The sequence below is a fragment of the Jaculus jaculus genome, chromosome 2 (genome assembly GCF_020740685.1).
Source record: "Jaculus jaculus isolate mJacJac1 chromosome 2, mJacJac1.mat.Y.cur, whole genome shotgun sequence".
NCBI lineage: Eukaryota > Metazoa > Chordata > Mammalia > Rodentia > Dipodidae > Jaculus > Jaculus jaculus.
This window is the reverse complement of record NC_059103.1, coordinates 34,706,919-34,726,786: the sequence shown is the minus strand read 5'-3', so window position 1 is coordinate 34,726,786 and position 19,868 is coordinate 34,706,919. Positions and strand designations below refer to the sequence as shown.

General features: G+C 46.2%; 1 protein-coding gene across 3 annotated transcripts in view; it reads right to left on the bottom strand.

The window, feature by feature from the left end:
* Positions 1–19,582, bottom strand: part of LOC101611428 (zinc finger protein 25-like) — a 72,172-nt gene extending 52,590 nt beyond the window's left edge. For all 3 annotated transcript variants that reach the window (XM_045142894.1, XM_045142896.1, XM_045142895.1), the window contains exon 1: positions 19,448–19,582. The gene's annotated coding sequence lies outside the window, so the exon portion shown is untranslated. The remainder of the gene's footprint in view (positions 1–19,447) is intronic.
* Between the last annotated feature and the right edge of the window lie 286 nt (positions 19,583–19,868).

Here is a 19,868-nt window from a genome sequence, read left to right as displayed (position 1 = left end):
TAGCATATTTGTTATAAACCATTATATTTAATGATGGTGAAAACCAATTAATATAATTCACCAAGCCATCACTTTACTGTTTTAAAATACTTTTTATTTATTTGCAAGGAGAGGGGAAGAGGAAGAAACAAATGGGCATGTCAGGGCCTCCTGCCACTGCAAATTCCAGATGCATGTGCCACTTTGGCATCTGGCTCTATGTAGGTATGAATTGAACCCTGGCCAGCAGGCTTTGCAACCAAGGGTCCTTAGCTGCTGAGCCACCTCCCCATCCTGGCATCTTTGTATTAGAGTTCACTTCTTGTTTTGTAGGTTTGGTCAAATACATGTATCCACCATCACAGAATAGCTTCAGTGCCCTGAAAATTGCCTGTGTTCTATCTATTCACTAGCCTTCCCTTACCACTCCCCCTGAAATAAACCCTTGACAAACACTGACTTTTTAATCCCTATGCTAGTATACTTTCCAGTCTTACATACTTGAAACCAAGCCTCCACGTCTAATGGCAGAGGCCTTCTAGTCCAGTAACAATAGAAGCAGAACATTTTTCTTCTTTTTTCTTTTTGAGACAAGGCCTTATAGTATATCCTAGGCCAGCATCAAACTCACAGCAATCCTCCTGCCTCAGCCTCTCAGGTGATGGGATCACATGTGCCACAATTCTCTGCTCAGAACACTTTTTACCATATGGTTCAATCTACACAATACAGTGTCCCATTTACCAATGAGGATCCTGATGCCCTGATAATTTACATGGGCTACCTGTAAGCCCTCACTGGAAACCATGTCCTTTGCCATACCCTCCTGGGACACCACAGCCATTCACTGGGGTAATATGCCAGCCTCCACACACGACTGTGGTATCTGCCCTATCTTATCAGCTGAGCCCGGTGCTCACAGTGTCCACTTTCCAGATTGCCAGGTAGCAAGCTTGATACTACTCTGTTGCTGACTCAGCTCCTGTGTGCACAGCCAACAGAAAAAGAAAGGGGAAATGTTAAGTCTTGGCTGAGTTCAAAATGAGCTTATTCTGCTTAATGCCAGAGACCCGGGCAGCTGCCAAGGTTTCAGGTCTGGAAGAGTCAGGCACAGGTCTCAGTATGTAATTGGACTGCATTCATCGCTCAGGGAAGAAGCAGACTCAGATGAACCAAGCAAGCACTTGACTCAGTGTTCATGCCATGAACCCAGACAAGAAGATGCCCGTCCTTGGGCAAGTCCCTCCTCTGTCTAGGCTTCACATCTATTTTGCTGTCTGCATAATCCACTGGCCCATGTGGAGGCTCTTTCTGGCTATGTCTGAAGTTAACTACATTTCTTCCTGTTGCAATGGGAATCTACACCTGAACACCCCCCCATACACACACACCCCTGATCCTGGGGATGGTAAAGCCAAGCTATAGAGTATACGAACTGTGCTATCAGATTCCTGCAGAGCCCCCAAATCCATGACTTTACCCATCCAAACAAACCAGGTGAATAAGGACTGAGAATGATACCTGGAGCCTCTGGCCAACCAAGTCACCTTATGGAAACAGTGACGGCACTAGAGACATTAAGGTATTTTCTTTCTAGTTTCTCACCATGTGAACAAGACAGTAATTCCAGATCAGATTTTTTTGTTAAATTTTCTTCACAAGGGTCTAATAGATTAAACAGGTGAGCTCATGGAAGAATGGGCTCATTTTGTCCCTTCTGTGTAATTAAGGAAATGTCAAAAAGGCCTGGTCTGATACTGAGACTGGGGGATCAGACCAACAGTGTAGGGCAGGAGATGAAGCTGCTAGGTTGGAAGAGTACTTGCCTAGCTTATATAATCCTGGACGTGATCTACAGTACTGTGTAACCCAGGTATGGTGATGCTCACCTGCAATTCCAGAACGGCTGAGAAGGATGGTACAATAGGATCGGAGGTTCTATGTCATCCTTAGCTACATAGAGTTATATGATACATGAGACTCTTGGTGTAAATAAAAAAGAATTTGTGTGGCTGGGCACATTCCTATAATCCCAGTATTTAAGAGGGTGATGCAAAAGAATCCTAAATTTGAGGACAGGCTGGGCTACAGAATAAGATTTTTTTCTCACAAAGTGGGCTGTTGCCAGTGGAAGTGGCACATACCAGTAGGAAATTGCTAAAGAGGTGAAGGCAAGAGGATCAGGAGTTCCAGGCCAGCCTGTACTATACATTTTGGGACTACAGAGATTGCTCAGGAATTAAAAGCATTTGCTTTCAAAACCTGGTGACTCCGCCAGTTTGACTCCCCGGCACCCACATAAAAGGCAAACACAAAGCAGCATATGTATCTGGAGTTCATTTGCAGAAGCAGGAGGTCCTGGCATACCCATTATCTCTCTTTCTCCATCTATTCTCTCTCAAAATAAATAAGTACTTTTTAAAAAGAGGGACTGCAGCCAGGTGTGGTGACACACACCTTTAATCCCAGCACTTGGGAGGCAAAGGTAAGAGCACCATGAGTTCAAGGCCACCCTGAGACTACATAGTATATTCCAGGTTAGCCTGGGCTAGGTTAAAAAAAAAAAAAAAAAAAGAGCTGCAGATACATTTCAGTGATAAAGTCCTGGCCAGAACGCACATGACCCTGGGTTCAATCCCTAGTACTTGGGGGGTGGGAAACACAACCTCCTCCAAAACATAAGCATTCTCCTTATATTTCTCCCAGCAACAGGGTGTTTGTCCAAGGTGACAGAGGCTGCAGCAGTGTCTCAGTTGAATGTTACAAGAGATTACTATGTGTTCCTCAAATGAGTACAGAGCAAAGGCCCCGCCCCTTCCATTGTGTGTGCATGCCGGAATGAACATGCCTCATCTCAGTGTCTCCAACTGGAGAAGGCTACAGATCCCACCTTTTCATACCCTGACTGACAGATGACACTAGTCTATGGGTGAAGGAAGCAAAAATGACAAGCTCTTGCCTACAGGTATTTTAAAGTAGGGCATCCTGTAGCAAAACCTTGACCCCCAGTGGGCACACTTAGCATTGTATCAGCTTATGGACTATATATAAAGTTTATTCACAAATGGAAATAATATGACAAGTTATCTAATTCCTGGAAATGTTCCCAACCCTGCTTTTTAAGCAAAAGCCTGAGCTTTGAAATAGGTAGCAATATCCTAAGATAGGAATGTTCAATACAAATAAAATGTGAATCAGAACTAAAAACATTGCTTTTCTTAAATATTGGTTCATTGTGGGTTTTCACAGTCTGTAATTAGTTATACTTCATTCTCATTCACTCCCCTCCCCTACTGCCGAGGCAGTCTGACTGGATCCCTTTTTCCAACAGTGCCAACCTGTTTCCTGTTACCATATTTAAAAAATTGCACATTTAAACTTTTTACTATTCCTTTTCATAAAACAAATGAAACTGACTGCAGTAACAGCCATATCAAAAATCAATAATATATTTTTCATTTCTCATCACTGAGAAAACTTAAAATATATCTAATATATCCCACATGTGTGCAAACTATTTATATTTCTTTTGGTAAGTAAAGCTTGCACATGATTTTCAATATAGACAAAATTCAAATTACATGCAAAAGCTATGAAAGCAAGTGACACTCCAGCCCAGTCCAATCTGGGCCTCACCCAGGGGGTCACAAGCTCACAGCAATCCTCTAACTCTGCATCCCAAGTGCTAGGATTGAAAGCATGAGCCACCATGCCATGCCCAGCTCTGGGGGAATACACACAGAGTTTTTTTTTAATCTTTCTGTTTGCATCTGTGTGTCTGTGTATGGGTGTGCCACTGCAAATGAACACCAGATGCTTGCACCATTTTGTGGGCCAGCCTTATGTGGGTGGCTTGGAAACTCATTCTCTTGTATTCATTACTTTTCCTGATTGATTCCAGTCTTGAAAGTACCCTACAGTGTGCTGGGAACTGTAAAAAGTGTCCTAGCTCTGTTAAACATTCCTGTGCCATGAGCATTTCAGAAAAAAAGGGGAGGGAGATAGAATGATTGGTAGATCAAAGCATGTTTTCAGGGGATGGCTCAGCAGTTAAAGGTGATTGCAAGCCGGCTAGACAACGTTCAATTCCCCAGCATTCATGTAAAGCCAGACACAAAGTGGCACAAGGCCCTGTGATTGCCACACACCTTCTGCATCACGGGGTGGAGCCAGCAGAATCTGGAAGTTCCTCAGCCAGTAAGACTGAGACAAAAAAACAAGGGAGATACTGTCTTAAAAAAAAAAAAAAAAAAGGAGGGAGCACAAGGACAAACACTCGTAAGAGGTGGTCTTCTGACCTCCAAGCATGCTATGGCATACATGCCTACACACACACACATTAAAACCATGTACTCATCCAATTCAAGCAAAAAGCAACAGACATTGGAGTGTTGGGATAATTATCACTCCTCCAAAGTATTAAAACCTGTAAGAGTTAAGGTGTCAATATTTAATTTACTCATTTTATTTTTCTGAGACAGGGTCTCATTTTCTCATAGCACAGGCCTTCAACTTGCAATGGCCTTTGCTGCTTCTGCTTCTCAGGTGCTGGAATTGCAGGTGTGTGCCATTATGGCCAGCTATTTTCAATATTTTAAACAAATGGACCATTTGTATTGAATATTAAGTCAGCTTTCTTTGTTACACATAGCTATTACTGCATGATAGCCTATTTATTAGACCTTGTGTCCTGCAGCTGTGGCATTTTATGGAGAAACTAATATATAAAATACGTTCCATACACTTCATAGCTCTTATTTTCCTCTCTTCCTAGTATTTTGCAGGCATATGCTGTATTTGTGGAAGTCATGAACTGAAATCTATTTGATGGTGAGAAGTAACACATTCATCATTCTGAAGTCCACTTTAAAGTTCATTCCTTGCTTTGCATTAGTTCTACAGGTTTTGATAAATGCATGTCATGTATCCACCATTAGAGTACTAAGTTTGACACTCTCACTGCCTTAAAGATCATCTGCTCCACCTATTCATCACTTTTCACCTTCCATATGCCCCTCCACAAGACCCTCTTGGCAATCAGTGATTTTTAAAAATTATTTGTGTGTGTTTGTGTGGGTGTGGGCATATCTACGCCACAGAATGCATGTGGAGGTCAGAGGACAACTTTTTGGTGGATCCTTGCCTGTCCACCTCATTGAAGGCAGGTTGAATCACTGTGGATTCTTGCTCCGTTTTCTTTGCTATTCTCACTTCCCAGAAATTCTCTACCTCCCACCTGGATAAGAGCAAGTATGCTGAGAAACAGAAGTTCTCCATGGCTTCTGACTTTTTATGTGGGGTGGGATCGTAATCCAGCTACCGTGGTGAATGTTTTGTCCACTGAGCCATCTTGCCAGCCCGGATCACCAATATTTTTAAACGTATCTTTTTTTTTTTTTTATTTTCCATTATCTTACCTATTTGGAACAACACCTGTATGCTCAGATAGGCAAGGCTTTTTTCCCTTGGGGAGTTCAAATGATGAGGAAAACAGATTTCATGCTTTATTATTTTTGTTTTATCCTTTTTCTGTGAGAGTGTATGTGTTTGTGGTGTATGCAAGTATATACATATATTTACATGTGGGGGTACACATATGATTGGAGGACATAATTTGTTATCAGGTATCCTCCTCGATAACTACCTTATTTACTAAGGCAAGATCTCTCTCACTTGAACCCAGGACTAGTCTAACCAGCCAGTCCTAAAGTTAGATTCCCTTTCTTTGACCATTTTGGTAAAAGAAAAAAAAAAATGTAATGTCAAGGAAAATGAAACACCTGCTGGAGAGACGGCTCAGCAGTTGAGGCGCTTGCCTACAAAGCTTAGCGACCCAGGTTTGGTTCTCCAGTACCCACATAAAGTCAGATACACAAAGTGGCACATGCATCTAGCTGTTTGCAGCAGCTAGAGCTCCTGGCATGTTCTTTCATTCATTCATATTCTCCTCTTAAGTTAAAGAAAAAGAAAATAAAACATGGCACTCACTAAATTCAAGCAAAAACTGACAGATGTGGGGGTCCCTAATAAATGCCTCAAAGTATTAAACCCCTTTCTATGAGGATATCAGGTAAAGTGTCCTACATTTTTCTTCTTCATTCATTCATTCATTTTTATTTTGAGACAGGGTCCCACTATGTAGACCAGGCCTCAAATTCACTGAGCTCTTCCTTCTTCTGCCTGCCAAATGCTGGGACTACAGGTATATGCCACCATTCTATTTCTGTATATTTTACACAAATGATACCACTGGCTTATGGAATACTGTGGCAGGTTTTTCAGAGCTATCATGATATGATAGACTATATGCCTGTGCATTACTCCTAACTTTTAGAAGCTATTCTATAGAGAAATTGAACAGATAGTGTAACTTCCATATTCACATTTACCACAGCTCTTAGTTTCTTACTCTTCTTAGCATCTTGTATCTATGCAGATTCGTAAAAGGTCATGAACTACATTTAATGATGGTGAAAAATTATGAAAAAATTGTTACTCACTAAATCCATACTTTACATAGGGCTCTCTCCTTCTCTGTATACTTCTGAAGGTGCTTTTTGTTTGTTTTTCTTAGTTATTGTTGTTTTTAGGTAGGGTCCCACTCTAGCCCAGGCTAAGCTAGAACTCACTCTCTGTAGTTCCAAACTGGTCTCAAACTCATAGCAATTCTCTTACCTCTGCCTTCTGAGTGCTGGGATTAAAGGCACGTGCCACTTCTTAAGAATTTTACGCTGGGCGTGGTGGCGCACGCCTTTAATCCCAGCATTTGGGAGGCAGAGGTAGGAGGATCGCCGTGAGTTCAAGGCCACCCTGAGACACCATAGTGAATTCCAGGTCAGCCTGGGCTAGAGTGAGACCCTACCTCGAAAAAGCAAAAAAAAAAAAAAGAATTTTACAACCTAGTATCATGTAGCCACCGTCGCTGCACTAAAAAGTATTGTTTTACCTGTTCAAAACCCTTCTCCTTGTCAATCTCCCAACAAATAAACACTGTGGCAAAGACAGATTATTTTTGGTGCTCATTGGGAGCAGAAGGCAGTAGGAACCAAGGAGATAAACCACTCCTTGCACATTAGCCAGGGCCCAGGAGAAACCAAGAAATTGGTGAGATGAGCAAAAGTGCTGCTTCATGGCGAGCCTGACAACCCTTGCCATGCGACGGAGACAGACACCAAGGATAATCAAAACATATGGAAGCAGAAATTCAGAAGCTCCTGAGTGTGCAACACTAAAGTCGACTTAAAACACACCCAAGGGAACTTTGTGAAGGGGCAGAAAGACTGTAGGAGCCACAGAGTGGAGGGGAGGGGGGAATATCCAGAAGCATTGTCCGCCCCTCCCAATAACTGACTGCTGCTCTCAAAACTAATAACCCACAACCCTATGAGGAGGGTCCTCAGTGGAATGGGGACAGGGAGGAGGGGAAATAATGGTACCAATACCACAATGTCCATTGTGATAGTTTGACTAGATGTCTCCAATAAATACAGGAGTTTATTAAAGCTTATAATTTAGAACCCCATCTGCCTGGCTGAAGGAGGTGTCCCTGGACAGATGCTGGGGTCCAGCCCTAAGGTTGGGGGTGGATCTGGAATGTCCAGCTGAGATTCACCAAGAGCTTGAGCTTGGTCTGGATTCCACACGTGCTTGCTTGTGCTGGTTGCTTTGCTCTCTGCTTGGACCTGGGAAAGGAGCCAACTTCTTCCACCATTATGGAACTTCCCCTCTATCTGTAAGCTTCAATAAATCTCTTTCTCCATAACTGTGCCTCGTTTGGAAGTTCATCCCAGCAATGTGTAGCTGTCTGCTCAACACCCTTACAAAGTTTCCACTTAATTAAAAAAAAAAAAAAGCAACAGAAAAGGACAAGAAAAGATATTTTTAATGACTCTATGGTTGTGATAGTTTGATTCAGGTGTCCCCCATAAACTCATGTGTTTAGAATAGAATACTTGGTCCCCAGAGCTGATGGCAATTTGGGAACAGGATCTGTTGTTGGGGATGGGCTTATGATTGTTACAGCCAGCTTCCCCTTATCAGCATTTGACAGTTTCCTGCTGCTGTTGTCCACCAGATTTTGGCCAAGAGGTGATGTCCAGCCTCATGCCGTGTTTGCTCCTGCCATTATAGAGTTTCTTGAGTCTGTAAGCCAAAAAAAAAAAAGCCCTTTCTTCCACAAGCTGTTTCTGGTCAGGTGCTTTGTGTCAGCAATGTGAAGCTGACTACAACAGTGGTACACATCTCACTGTCTGTGATCTTACATACTCAGAACCATGCTTCCATGTCCAATGGCAGAGGACTTTCCTCCACCTTTGTGAAGTTCTACTCCAATGATGAGGAAAGCAAGACATTTATTTCTCTTCCTAAATTTTTCATTTTCTATTCTCTTCTTTTTTTTTGGGGGGGGGGGAGGGTGACATGGTCTCATAGTCTAACAGTCTGAACTTGAATACAAAGCAAAACTTCTTTCTCCTCTCCACTCCCCATCCACCCTTTCCTCAGAGATTCAAATGTAGCATAGGTTGGCCTGGAACTCACAATCCTTCTGCTTCAGCCTCCAATGCTGGGATTACAAGCCTACTATTCTCTGCCCAGAACATTTGGGAAGGTATTGGGTGTTGAGACAAGGTTGTGCCATAGAACAGAGCCTATCGATAATTTCTAGGGAACTCAACCATCCTGTCACTCGGGCAAATCCTGACTCGGCCTCCTGACATGCTAGGGACTTTCCCACTTCTCACTCTACTGTGACTGATTGAATGAGAACCAGGAGCTCCCCTCCCCACCTTCATGGTGGGTGACAGCAGAGGCCTTCTATGGGCACATATCATGGTTCCCAGTCTGAGACTTCCTTAATCAGAACCTCTGGGGGTGGGGGGTCAGACATGCCAACTGAATAGATCCTTGCTCACCCCATCACCCCAGTGGCGCCATGAAAACACCTACCTACTTACTAAGTATCCTGGGTGGAGAAGTGTGTCAGGATCCCTGGGAGGCTTCTATGTCACACCTTCCCATGCCTTACTCAAGAAGGAATCACCCCACTTTCCAGAAAAGTGGGAAGGGTAAGGCAAGGTACTGTAGTCACACTGCCAAATCCCAAGAGAACACAGGACAGGTCCGGCCCCATTTACTTTTGTTTTGTTGTTGTTGTTGTTGGTTTTTATTTTTCTGGGGTCTTTTCTATTTTTTTTGTTTTGTTTTGTTTTATTTTCCTTTATAAGCAGAGAGGGAAGGGAGGGACAGTGGGTGAGAAAGGGTGTGCCAGGCCCTATTGCCACTGCAAACAAACTCCACTTTGTGGGTACTTAGGAATTGAACCCAGGCCATCAGGCTTTCCAATCAAGCACCTGTAACTACTGAGCTCTCTCTCCAGCCCTGCTCTAGAGTTTTATGCATGGGATGAAGATGCTGTTTGAAGACTTTAATCTGCCAGGCAATTGTGCCAAGGATTTATTGCTAAGTCACTAAATCTTCCCATTGATGCATTTTAATTCTGGCGTTGTGATGACTCAGAAGGGAAAAGTGAACAAGAGAAATCAGATACATAGGAGGCACAGCCCAGATTCCAATGCCCAAGTGGCAGTTGTCTCCCCTGGAGATAGACACTTTTGCGACACTTGGGGATAAAAAGATTGATAAGATGCAAAACTCAAGAAAAGGCACAGTTGACCAGGCATGGTGGCTCATACATTTAGACTCAGCACCACTCAAGAAGCTTACTGTGAATTCAAAGCCAGCTTGGAACTACAGAGTGAGTTCCCAGTCAGTCTGGGCTAGAATGAGACTCTGCCTAAAATAAATAAATAAATAAATAAAAGTAGGCACAGTACAGCGCAGGATTGTGTGGGGAAGACCATGGGGGTATAAATGATGAAACTCTTGTCTCCCCCTACATGGCTAAAATGTCTGCACAGACTATGTCTCCAATCGGCAAGCTGAGGGGAACCTTAAGGAGCCACCATCAGAGGCTGTCATCAATCTCCCATCTCTATGTATCACAGGCTGGCCTCGAATTCCTATTCATCTTGCCTTTCCCTCCCAAGTACTGGGATTACAGAGGTGTGGTACCACAGCCAGAACTTAGGAGCCTAAAGATAGGACTGCCATGAGTCTGAAGCCAGCCTGGACTATCGAGTGAATGCTAAGCCAGCCTGAGCTAACAGTAAGAACCTATCTCAAAAAAAAAAAAAAAATGAGGCTACAGAGCTCAGTGGGGTACAGTATATGCCTAGCATGTACAAGGCCCAGAGTTCAATCTGCACCCCCCACCACATAAACACACACACACACACACCTTGATGAGGTGTCATGTGCCTGTGATCCAAGCAGGACTACCATGAATTCAAGACCAGCCTGGTACAGAACTGAAACCTTGTATCAAAAATCCTAAGCCACAGCCAGCATGGCAGTGCACATTTTTGATCCCAGCACTCAGGAGGCAGAGGTAAGGAGGATCCCTGTGAGTTCAAGGCCATTGTAGAATAGAGTGAGACCCTGCCTCAAAAACAAACAAAAAATCCTAAACCATGCCAGGCTTAGGTATTGCATGGCTTTAATCCCACCCCTTAGAAGGCTGAGGTAGGATCACTATGAACTCCAGGTCTGGGGCTTAGAGCGAGTTCCAGGTCAGCCTGGGCTACAGTGAGACTCTGCCTTGAAAAAAAATCCTAAAACGCAGGGGAATTGTGATAAGGCTTCCTCATCCTCCATTCCTGACACTGGAGGGAGGATGTGGAAGCTGGGACCTTACTAAGCAGCAGAGCACTCGGGAAACCAGAAAGCTGCAGGGCAGGCGACTGCTGGCCACCCTTCCCTGCCCTGCACTTTCCGCCTATAGGTGTCTGCTGAAGGGTAGGCACTTCTCCCTTCATAATATGAAAAAGGAACATTACCTGTAATGTTGCCGACATTCACAGCAAATGTTGCCAGTTGTGCTGGAATACCTGACTCCCAGCTGACAAGACTTTAGAGTTCAGAATAAGAGGCTTCCTGCCCTTCCCAAGTCCCTTAATGTTTCCTGTTTTTCTCTCATGTTCCACATTTTTTAAATGACATTTCTTAATATTTTATTTATTTATTTATTTGACAGAGAGAATGAGACAGGGAGAATGGGCACATCAGGGCCTCCAGCCACTACAAACAGACTCCAAAGGAGTGCACCCCCTTGTGCATCTGGCTAACATGGGTCCTGGGTCCTTTGGCTTTGCAGGCAAACTCCTTAACTGCTAAGCCATTCCTTCAGCCTGTGTTCCACAATTTTTATATGTCATGACATTACCCTTCATCTCCACAGACCATTCCTCCTTCAGAGTTGGCTTCTACCTTCCTATCCCCTACAAATCTCCACTTCTCTAAGATCCTTTTCAAGACTCCTCTGCTCAGACCATTACAGAGTTCCTCAGATGTTCCCCTTTCCCATCAGACATTTACCTCACCTCCTTCCTCAGATCCTAGACTCTAAACCTTCAATCCATGACCCCCATCTTAAGACCCGTGATTTTGCTCACATTCTGCCTTCCTCCCACAGTAGGTGGCCTTGGCCTCTACTTATGTGAGCCAAGCTCCACATAAGCATCCCCACGGTATTCAGGGTTGTACAGAGGAGCGCTGACAGCAATAAAGAAGCCTGGTCTTCTCAGGGCAAGTGCTTACTCTTGCCTTGCTGTGGCCCCACCACACTGTTTAATAGGATTGTGGCAAAGGACAGAGGGAAATATTTGCACAGACACAGGGACAGACATACAGAGAACCAGGGAAAGTTTGAGATGCATGCCCCACTACTCTTCCACTGAGTCTCCAAAGCATTTTCCTGTGACACCTGTCACTTAGTCACCAACATTCAAACCTAGCAGTGGTCCTGTTCCCTACGAAAGACCTGTACTCCTAGGCTGTGCCCCAAGACAGAGAGAGTGGAAGACATTGCCTTGGCCCTGCCATCCCAGCTCCTGTGCTTCTGAATCATGCCCCAAACCAGCTGGGCCTGTTCCTCACCTGCCAGACCCTCCCATGTGTAGGAGGGAAAGTGGGGAGCAGGAGGAGTCAACCTTAACACAAACCCTATTACTTGGCCTGGGGCCCTACTATGGTCTCCTACTCTGAGTCTGAGTCCCCCACATCTCTCAGGGTCTCTGCCCCTCTGTCCCCTGTAACCACCTTATGCTCTGGGGGCTCTGGCTAGATGCAGAGAGCCTGCCAAAGAGATTCTGTGCTTCTGTCCATTATCCCAGCCCCAGACATGCTGCTGGGAGGTGCAAGCAGGAGGCCATGAAGTAGCCTGAGCATCACACAGGTAACTAAGTGCCTAGACTCTGGCAGGTACGAGTCCCTTCCCTGGGCTCCTCTCTTCACTGCCACATGAAAGGGACTCAGAGCTAGCCTTGATAATGTCTGTAATCCCAGGTATTTGACAGTGTCTGAGGCAGGAAGATCTCAAGTTCATGGCTAGCTTGTACAACAGCATAAGACTCTATCTCACAAAAAAAAATTATAAATAAAAATGCCTTGGCTGGGCATGGTAGGACACATCTTTAATCCCAGCACTCAACGAGGCTAAGATAGGAGGATTGCCATGAGTTCAAGTCTGGCTTGGGATGTAGAGTGAGTTCCAGGTTGGCTTGGGCTAGGGTGAGACCAAAATAAATAAATAAATAAATAGCCAAATATGGATATGGGCTGGAAAGATGGCTCAGTGGTTAAAGATGCTTGCTTATAAAGCTTAACGGCCTAAGTTCGATTCCCCAGTACCCATGTTAAGCCAGACACACAAAGTGGCATGTGATTCTGGAATTCATTTGCAGTGGCAAGAGGCCCTGGCATGGCATGGCATGTCAATATTCATATTCTTTCTCTCTCTCCCCGTGTGTGTGTGTGTGTGTGTGTGTATGCACGTGCACACACACATACACTTCAAACAAATTTTTTTAAAGGAAATTAAAAAAAAAAAGGGAAAAACTAAAAGGTGTCCTGGCACAGGCACACACCTTCAACCCCAATACTCAGAAGGTTGTAAGTAGGAGGATCACTAGTGAGTTTGAGGCCAGCCTGGAGCTACAGAGTGAGTTCTCAGTCAGTCTGATATGCGTGCTACATAAGGGGGGAAAAGACGCCTAGAAATCTGGCTGATGACAAGTGCCTGCCTAGCAGGTACTAATCCCTAAGTCTGGCTGCTAGTACCAATCCACAGGAAATGCTCAGAGAGGGAAGTGCCTAATCAGTATTACCACAAGGACATAGAAAAAAGTATAACCCATGACCTAGGGTCTACGATGCCACAAGAAAATGCCTCCTAGGGAGGAAGTGGTGAGAGGGGTTTGGGAGATAGCTCAGCAGCAAAAGGTGCTTGACAGCAAAGCCTGCTGGCAGAGGTTCAATTCCTCAGCCACCCATGAAAAGGCAGAAAGGCATTCATTTGAAGGGGCAAGAAAACCACACACACACACACACACACAAATTTAAATTAAAAAATGGTGAGAGACACAAACAGAAAGGGCGAAGATGGGCAAGAGACAACAGAGTCACAGGGGAAGGAGTTGGCACTCACAAGCCTACATCAAGACAGTTGTAGGCGACAATCACAAAGATTCAGAGACGGAGAAATTACACAATCAGACACACAAACCCAGAGGAAGGGACTCCCAGAGCTCTGGTGGGTTTAGACTAGAAACCCTGGCTCAAGCTTTCAGAAAACCAGTGAAGGAAAGGGAGTTAGATCTATGGACTTCATTGCTCCAGCTGACGAAAGTCCCTTCACTTCAGCCAGCAGCAGAAAACCTAGTGAAATCACCTTCCCAAGCCACACAGCACTCAGGCTGCCCCATATCCCAGTGCAAAATGGTGGCTAGGGATGAGGGTCCAGTGGTCCTGGACACCCAACCTAACACTGCAGCACACAGCCCTGCCCAGCACACGGCACAGGAGCCCCTCTGTCACATCTCCCAGATAGTCCCCACCTCCTATTCCTCGACAGCCCCCACCCCACCCCTCCACACTGTACTTCAGGCACTGCTATCCTCCAGGCCTCCCTCCATGGCACCTGTGAAACGCCCCTGCCCACCACTCCCTGGCCAGGTCAGAGCTGCTTCTCTACTGAGATTAGTATCCCCCACCTGGGTTAAGGCCAGCTGGAGCAACCTAAGACCACCAGAGACCGTGCTCATGACACAAACTGACAGAGTTCCTGGTAACAAGTGGAGAGAATGGAGCTTGATGTACTAGGAACAAATCATCTGGAGATCATCTAGACACAAGGTTGCAATGCCCTCGAACCCAGACAGGAGGGATCCAGAAGCCTCCTGAGGTGGGCGCTATGTGACAGAGCTCAGGAGCCAAGTTCCATACACAATGGGGGGCAAGGGAACATTCCCCAGTGGCGCATATATATATATATATATATATATATATATATATATATATATATATATATATACACACACACATACATACACACACACACATATATATGTGTATATATATATATATATATAATACATATACATATATATATTTATATTTATAGATAGCAGCTTTCCTGACCTGGATCAATAATCTGGCCACGTTGTCCATGGTAAGCTGATGGGGCAGAGCTCTCCAGAGAGGCTTGTGCAGGGACAGGGACTTCCTGTCTTCACTCCCAAGTGGTGAAACGACTGGCAGGTACTACCACACTCCAATAAGTTCTATTGGGATGTAACCCAAAGATTTATGAATATGAGGTAAGCGTACTATAAAAACTGAGCTACAACCCAGCACCTGGACTTTATTAAGAAAGAATTTTTAACACTGATTGGGTTAACAGAAAGAGAAATGCTCAAGGAAAAGAGAAAAACCCAAGCCACAGGGCTGGGAAGATGTCTACACTGTTAAAGGCATTTTCTTACAAAGCTTGACATTTGGGTTCAATTCCCAAGGCACCCATATAAACGTGATCCCAAAAGTGGTATAACTGCCTGGCATTCCTTTGCAATGGCAAGAGGTCTTGGTGTACCACTATATACACACAGAAGATAGACATAGACAGACAAACAAGGTGTAGCTTCCAAAGACAAAAGTTGATCTTAAGTGTCTGAACAGTAGCTATATATATGATTTAGGAGGCTTCTGAAATTAGATCTCAAAGAAGGGTTCCCAAAGTGACTGGACAGGACACATACGACATGGAAAGACCCAAGGTCACCCTCTGTATCTGTTCAGGTCTTTGATTCCTCTCCTCAGTCTTCTCCAATCCTTCCTAGGGAGGGGAGAGAAGGGCAAAAACATCACCTTTTCAATATCTCCAGTGGGAAATGAAGTTCACTTAGAAGGTTTGCATGGGAAACTCAGCTATTTCTACTGTAAAACAAAATTTAGTCGTACGAGTCCCAGAAATGTTCAAGTTTAATTCTGCAAGAAATAAAGCCATGCCTAAAGGTCTACACTAAGCACAGTTCACCACTATTTTAACATTCTTATTTGAAATACAGAAGGAATATTGCCTCCATATATGCAACCTTCACAGCTGACAATGTTTATTGTACTGGAATTCTAAATGCTCAGTTAGTGAGACTTCAACTAGATTTGAGTGAGGGGCTCTTTGCTGTATTCCTAAACTGCATGACTTGTTCCATAGGCCATTCCTCAGCCCTCAGACTTTCAGATTTTCCCCTCAACCTCCTATCTCAAAAGTGATCCAAATCATCAAGACTCTACCAAATGGCCTCTTCCTTCACAACTTCTCCCCATTTACTCTTCAGACTAATGGGAGTCTGTCTCCCCTCTCAGACTCTCACCGCTTAACTCAAGACAGCTATCTCTATACACAAGAGACCCCTCCTAGTGTCCTCTTCCATCACACCCTCCTCCTCCACTTTCTCCTTCCTCAGTTCTACTTCTCCACACTATGTGCTCAAACCTCTTCAGACTATTTCCCCTCCATCCAACCTTCAATTCATTCCTCAGACCTTCAACTAATCTCTCAACTCCTTTCTCAGGCCCTCATGTACTCCCTTATGGCCTCACCTCCTCATATTTAGGATCTCACTTCTGTTACACCCTGTCTTCTTCCCTTACACTTCTCAGACATGTCTTTCTTCCACAAATCCTCCTCCCTGAGACCTCTTGGCCCTTGTCTAGCCTCAGAAACTAGGAACTGTCAGCACCTATCTCTTCAAACCCTTTGAGGCCTCTTTGAGCCTGGCAAAGACACAGCCTTCTCCACTGCTATGAGGATCACATCACTGCCCCACCTGACCCAGGGTGCAGGCAGAGAGGGAGTCACCCTTCTAAACCCCATCCCTGGCCCGGCTTCCCTTTCTACATAGCGGCCACAGTTCCTCATCCCACCCCTCTCCTGGGTTTGAGGGTCCCAGAGAGGAGTGTGGGCTTTAAGTTGCCGAGTACTCTTCAAGACAATTCCTTACTACTGCCTTGCCTCATGTCATTGGGAGTTAGGGGGTGCTTTCACCCCATTCTCCAGAACAAAACAAGCCTCAAGGGAGAGGACTGGCTTCTCTGAGGTTCCATAGGGATAAGATTATTGGGAACAGAATTCAGGAATTCAGGGCCCTGCACCTGCAAGACACATGCTCTACCACTAAACTGTTCCTTACCTTTCTGTATTTTGATTTTAAGTTTGCCATGAACCCACTCTGTAGCCCAGGCTTATGCCAAAGTTGTGATCCTTCTTCCTGCCTTAGTCTCCTGACTAGGTAGGATTACTGGCCTAAACCACTATGACTGACTTGTGGAGATTTGAATCCAGGCCTAAACACCCTCCTGTTTCACCCTAATAATGCACTGAGGGGACACCCAGACAAAGAAGGAGTTGAGAAGAGATAAGGCCTCTGCATGCAGCTGCTTCATAAATCCTACATCCTCAGTTAAATATCCATGTGGGTGGGGGCCCAGCTGGGAAAACATGTTATGCAGCTCAGGCCTTCACACCCACTTTAAAAGTTTCAAAGAGATGACACTGAGCATACAGAAACAGATGGAAAGATATAAAGGGATGAGAATGTGCAGGTGGTGGCTCACACCTATAAATCCCTATTCTCAGGAGATTGAGCAGGAAAACTGCCATAAGCCCATACAGTGAAAACCTGTCTAAATAAAAAAGAAAAGGGGCCAGGCATGGTGGTGCACGCATTTAATGCCAGCATTCGGGAGGCAGAGGTAGGAGGATTGCCATGAGTTCAAAGATACCCTGAGACTACCAAGTGAATTCCAGGTCAGCCTGGGCTAGAGTGAGACCATACTTCGAAAAACTTGAAAACAAAGTGTCTCAGGACAAAGCTGTGAGCACCACCCTTGGAAGGATGAATTCCAGCTCTACACTGAGGGAGGAAAGGACCACTGAGGAAGGGTCCTAAGCAAAGCCAGGGCATTAGAAAGCTGACATAGAAGCCAGGTATGATGGCGCACACCTTTAATCCCAGCACTCGGGAGGCAGAGGTAGGAGGATCACCAAGAGTTTGAGGCCACCCTGAGACTACATAGTGAATTCCAGGTTCACCTGCGCTAGAGCAAGACCCTATCTCAAAAAAAGAAAAAGGAAAAGGAAAAAGGAAAAGGGCTGGAGAGATGTCTCAGCAGTTAAGGCACTTACCTGCAAAGCCTAATGACCCAGATGCACAAAGTGGCATATGCGTCTAAAGTTCATTTGCAGGGGCTAGAGGCCCTCTCATGCCCATTCTGTCTGTCTGTCTCTGTCTACATAAATTCTAAATACATATTTAGAAAAAAGAAAAAGAAAAAAGTTGGCAGTGGTAACTTACACCTTTAATCTCAACACTCCGAAGGCTGAGGTAGGAGTGTTGCCAAGAGTTCAACATCATTCTGGGCTACTGCATGAGGTCCAGGTCAGCCAGGGTAACAGTGAGAACTTGCCTCAAAAAAAATAAAAAAAATAAAAATAAAAACAGCAAGCTTGGATGATGGCTAAGCAGTTAAAGATGCTTGCTTGCAAAGCCTGTAGGCACGGATACAATTCCCAAGCCACCCATGTAAGCCAGATGTAGAAAGTGGCCCAAGCATCTGGCATGCCATAAATACACACACACTGAAATGAGAATTTTTAAAAAGCCACCTGGCAGTTGAACACAAATTAAGTTCCTGCACTAGGAACATTAAGGAAAGAGATCACGCGAGTTCAAGGCCAGCTTGGGGCTACAGAGTGTGTTCTGGATCAACCTGGGCTAGTGAGATCCTGCCTCAAAAACAAACAAAGGCTGGAGAGATGAATTTGCAGTTAAGGGCACTCCCTTACAAAGCATGATGGCCTGGGTTCAATTCCCCGGTACCCATGTAAAGCCACACACGTCGTAATGCACAAAGTTCATTTGCAGTGGCAGGAGGCCCTAACAGATTTCTTCTTTCTTTCTTCCTCTTTCTTTCTTTCTCTCTTTGCTTGCAAATAAATAAAAATATTTTTAAAACATTTTTTAACTTTTTTAAAAAGACTGTATGTGGCTCACAGAAGAATGCTTGCCTAACCATACAGCAGTTCCTACGTTCTGTCTGTCCCCAGTCTCTCAGGGTGTCTGTTTCCCTCTCTGTCTACACACACACACACACACACACACACACACACACACACACACACACATATACGGGGGGGGGGGAATGCCTGATCAAGGTCACCCTGGGAAGAAGTGGGAATCAGAACCCCAACCCATGCCTTAGGGACCCCAGGCCCTCAAATAAATGCCTCTTGAAAAAGGTGGCGAGACAGCTACAAACACTGGGGAAATACGGGCCAGTGAGGGCACACAGAAGAGAGATGGCGCTCCCGTGCCTAGAATGGGTCAGAGATAGAGATCCAGGGATAGAGATCATAAAGATTCCAAGACAGCCAGCCAGAGACACAAACCCTTGGAGCATATAGAGCCGCAGTGGTGCGAGGTGAGTGCCAACTCTGGCTCCATCTTTTCATCTTTTCAGACACAGAGCAGGGCGAGACCAGGAGCCACGCGGCTGGGGGAAGGGGCATGCCACGGTCCACCATCCTCGTGCTGACAGGTCAGCCAGCCGCAGGGGGCCCGGCACGACCACCATCCCGACCCGCCCGGTACTTCCAGCGGGCCGTGGACGTGGTCCCGGGCCCGCCCCCGCCCCCCCCCCCCCCGCGGCTCCGCGGAGCGGCCCCGGCCCAGGGCCCCGCGCGGCGGCGGCTGTGCGCCAGCGGGCCGAGGCCCCCCGCGGCCCGGGCGCAGAGGTGGCGCCGGCCGCCGGCGCGGGCTGACAGCTCCCGCCCCTCCCCGGGCTCGGCGGCCGCCTGCTGCGGAGCGGGGCCGCGCGGAGAGCTGCGGGGCCCGGCCTTCCGCGCGGGGACGCCGCGCCGCGCTCCCCCGGAGCCGCCCGCTGCCCGAGGGGACGGCGCCGCGCGGCCCGCACGGAGGCTCGGCCCGGGACTCGGCGCGGAGGACGGGGAGCCGCCGCCACCGCCAGCTCCCGCCGCAGCCTGGCCCCCAGCCCCGGACGCCGCCACACTCACCATGTCCCGCTCCCCCGACCCCAGCTCCGCCCTCGGCTCTGCCCGCACCGCAGTGGCCTAAGCGACACAGGCCAGAACACAATCACCCGGGACTCGGGAGAAGAAAGGGAAGCTGGCGACAGATCCCAAGATGGCGAGGAGGGGGCGGGACCAGGAGAGGGTCCACCCCTTACAGTCTGTGCGCGTGTCTGATTGGGCCGCCCTCACAGCCGTGTGTCCCATTGGACAGCGCTGCAGTCAGACCCCGACTGACAGTAGAAGACACCAACCCTCGGGTGGACGAAGCAAGAATGGCAATTTCTTTGCCTGGCATGCTGACTCAGGCCTGGAATTCCTGCGCTTGGGGGGCTGAATGATGGATGACCGTCAGCATAACACCAGCTTCCACTACATGACAGTGTGGAGGCTAAATCGCACTACA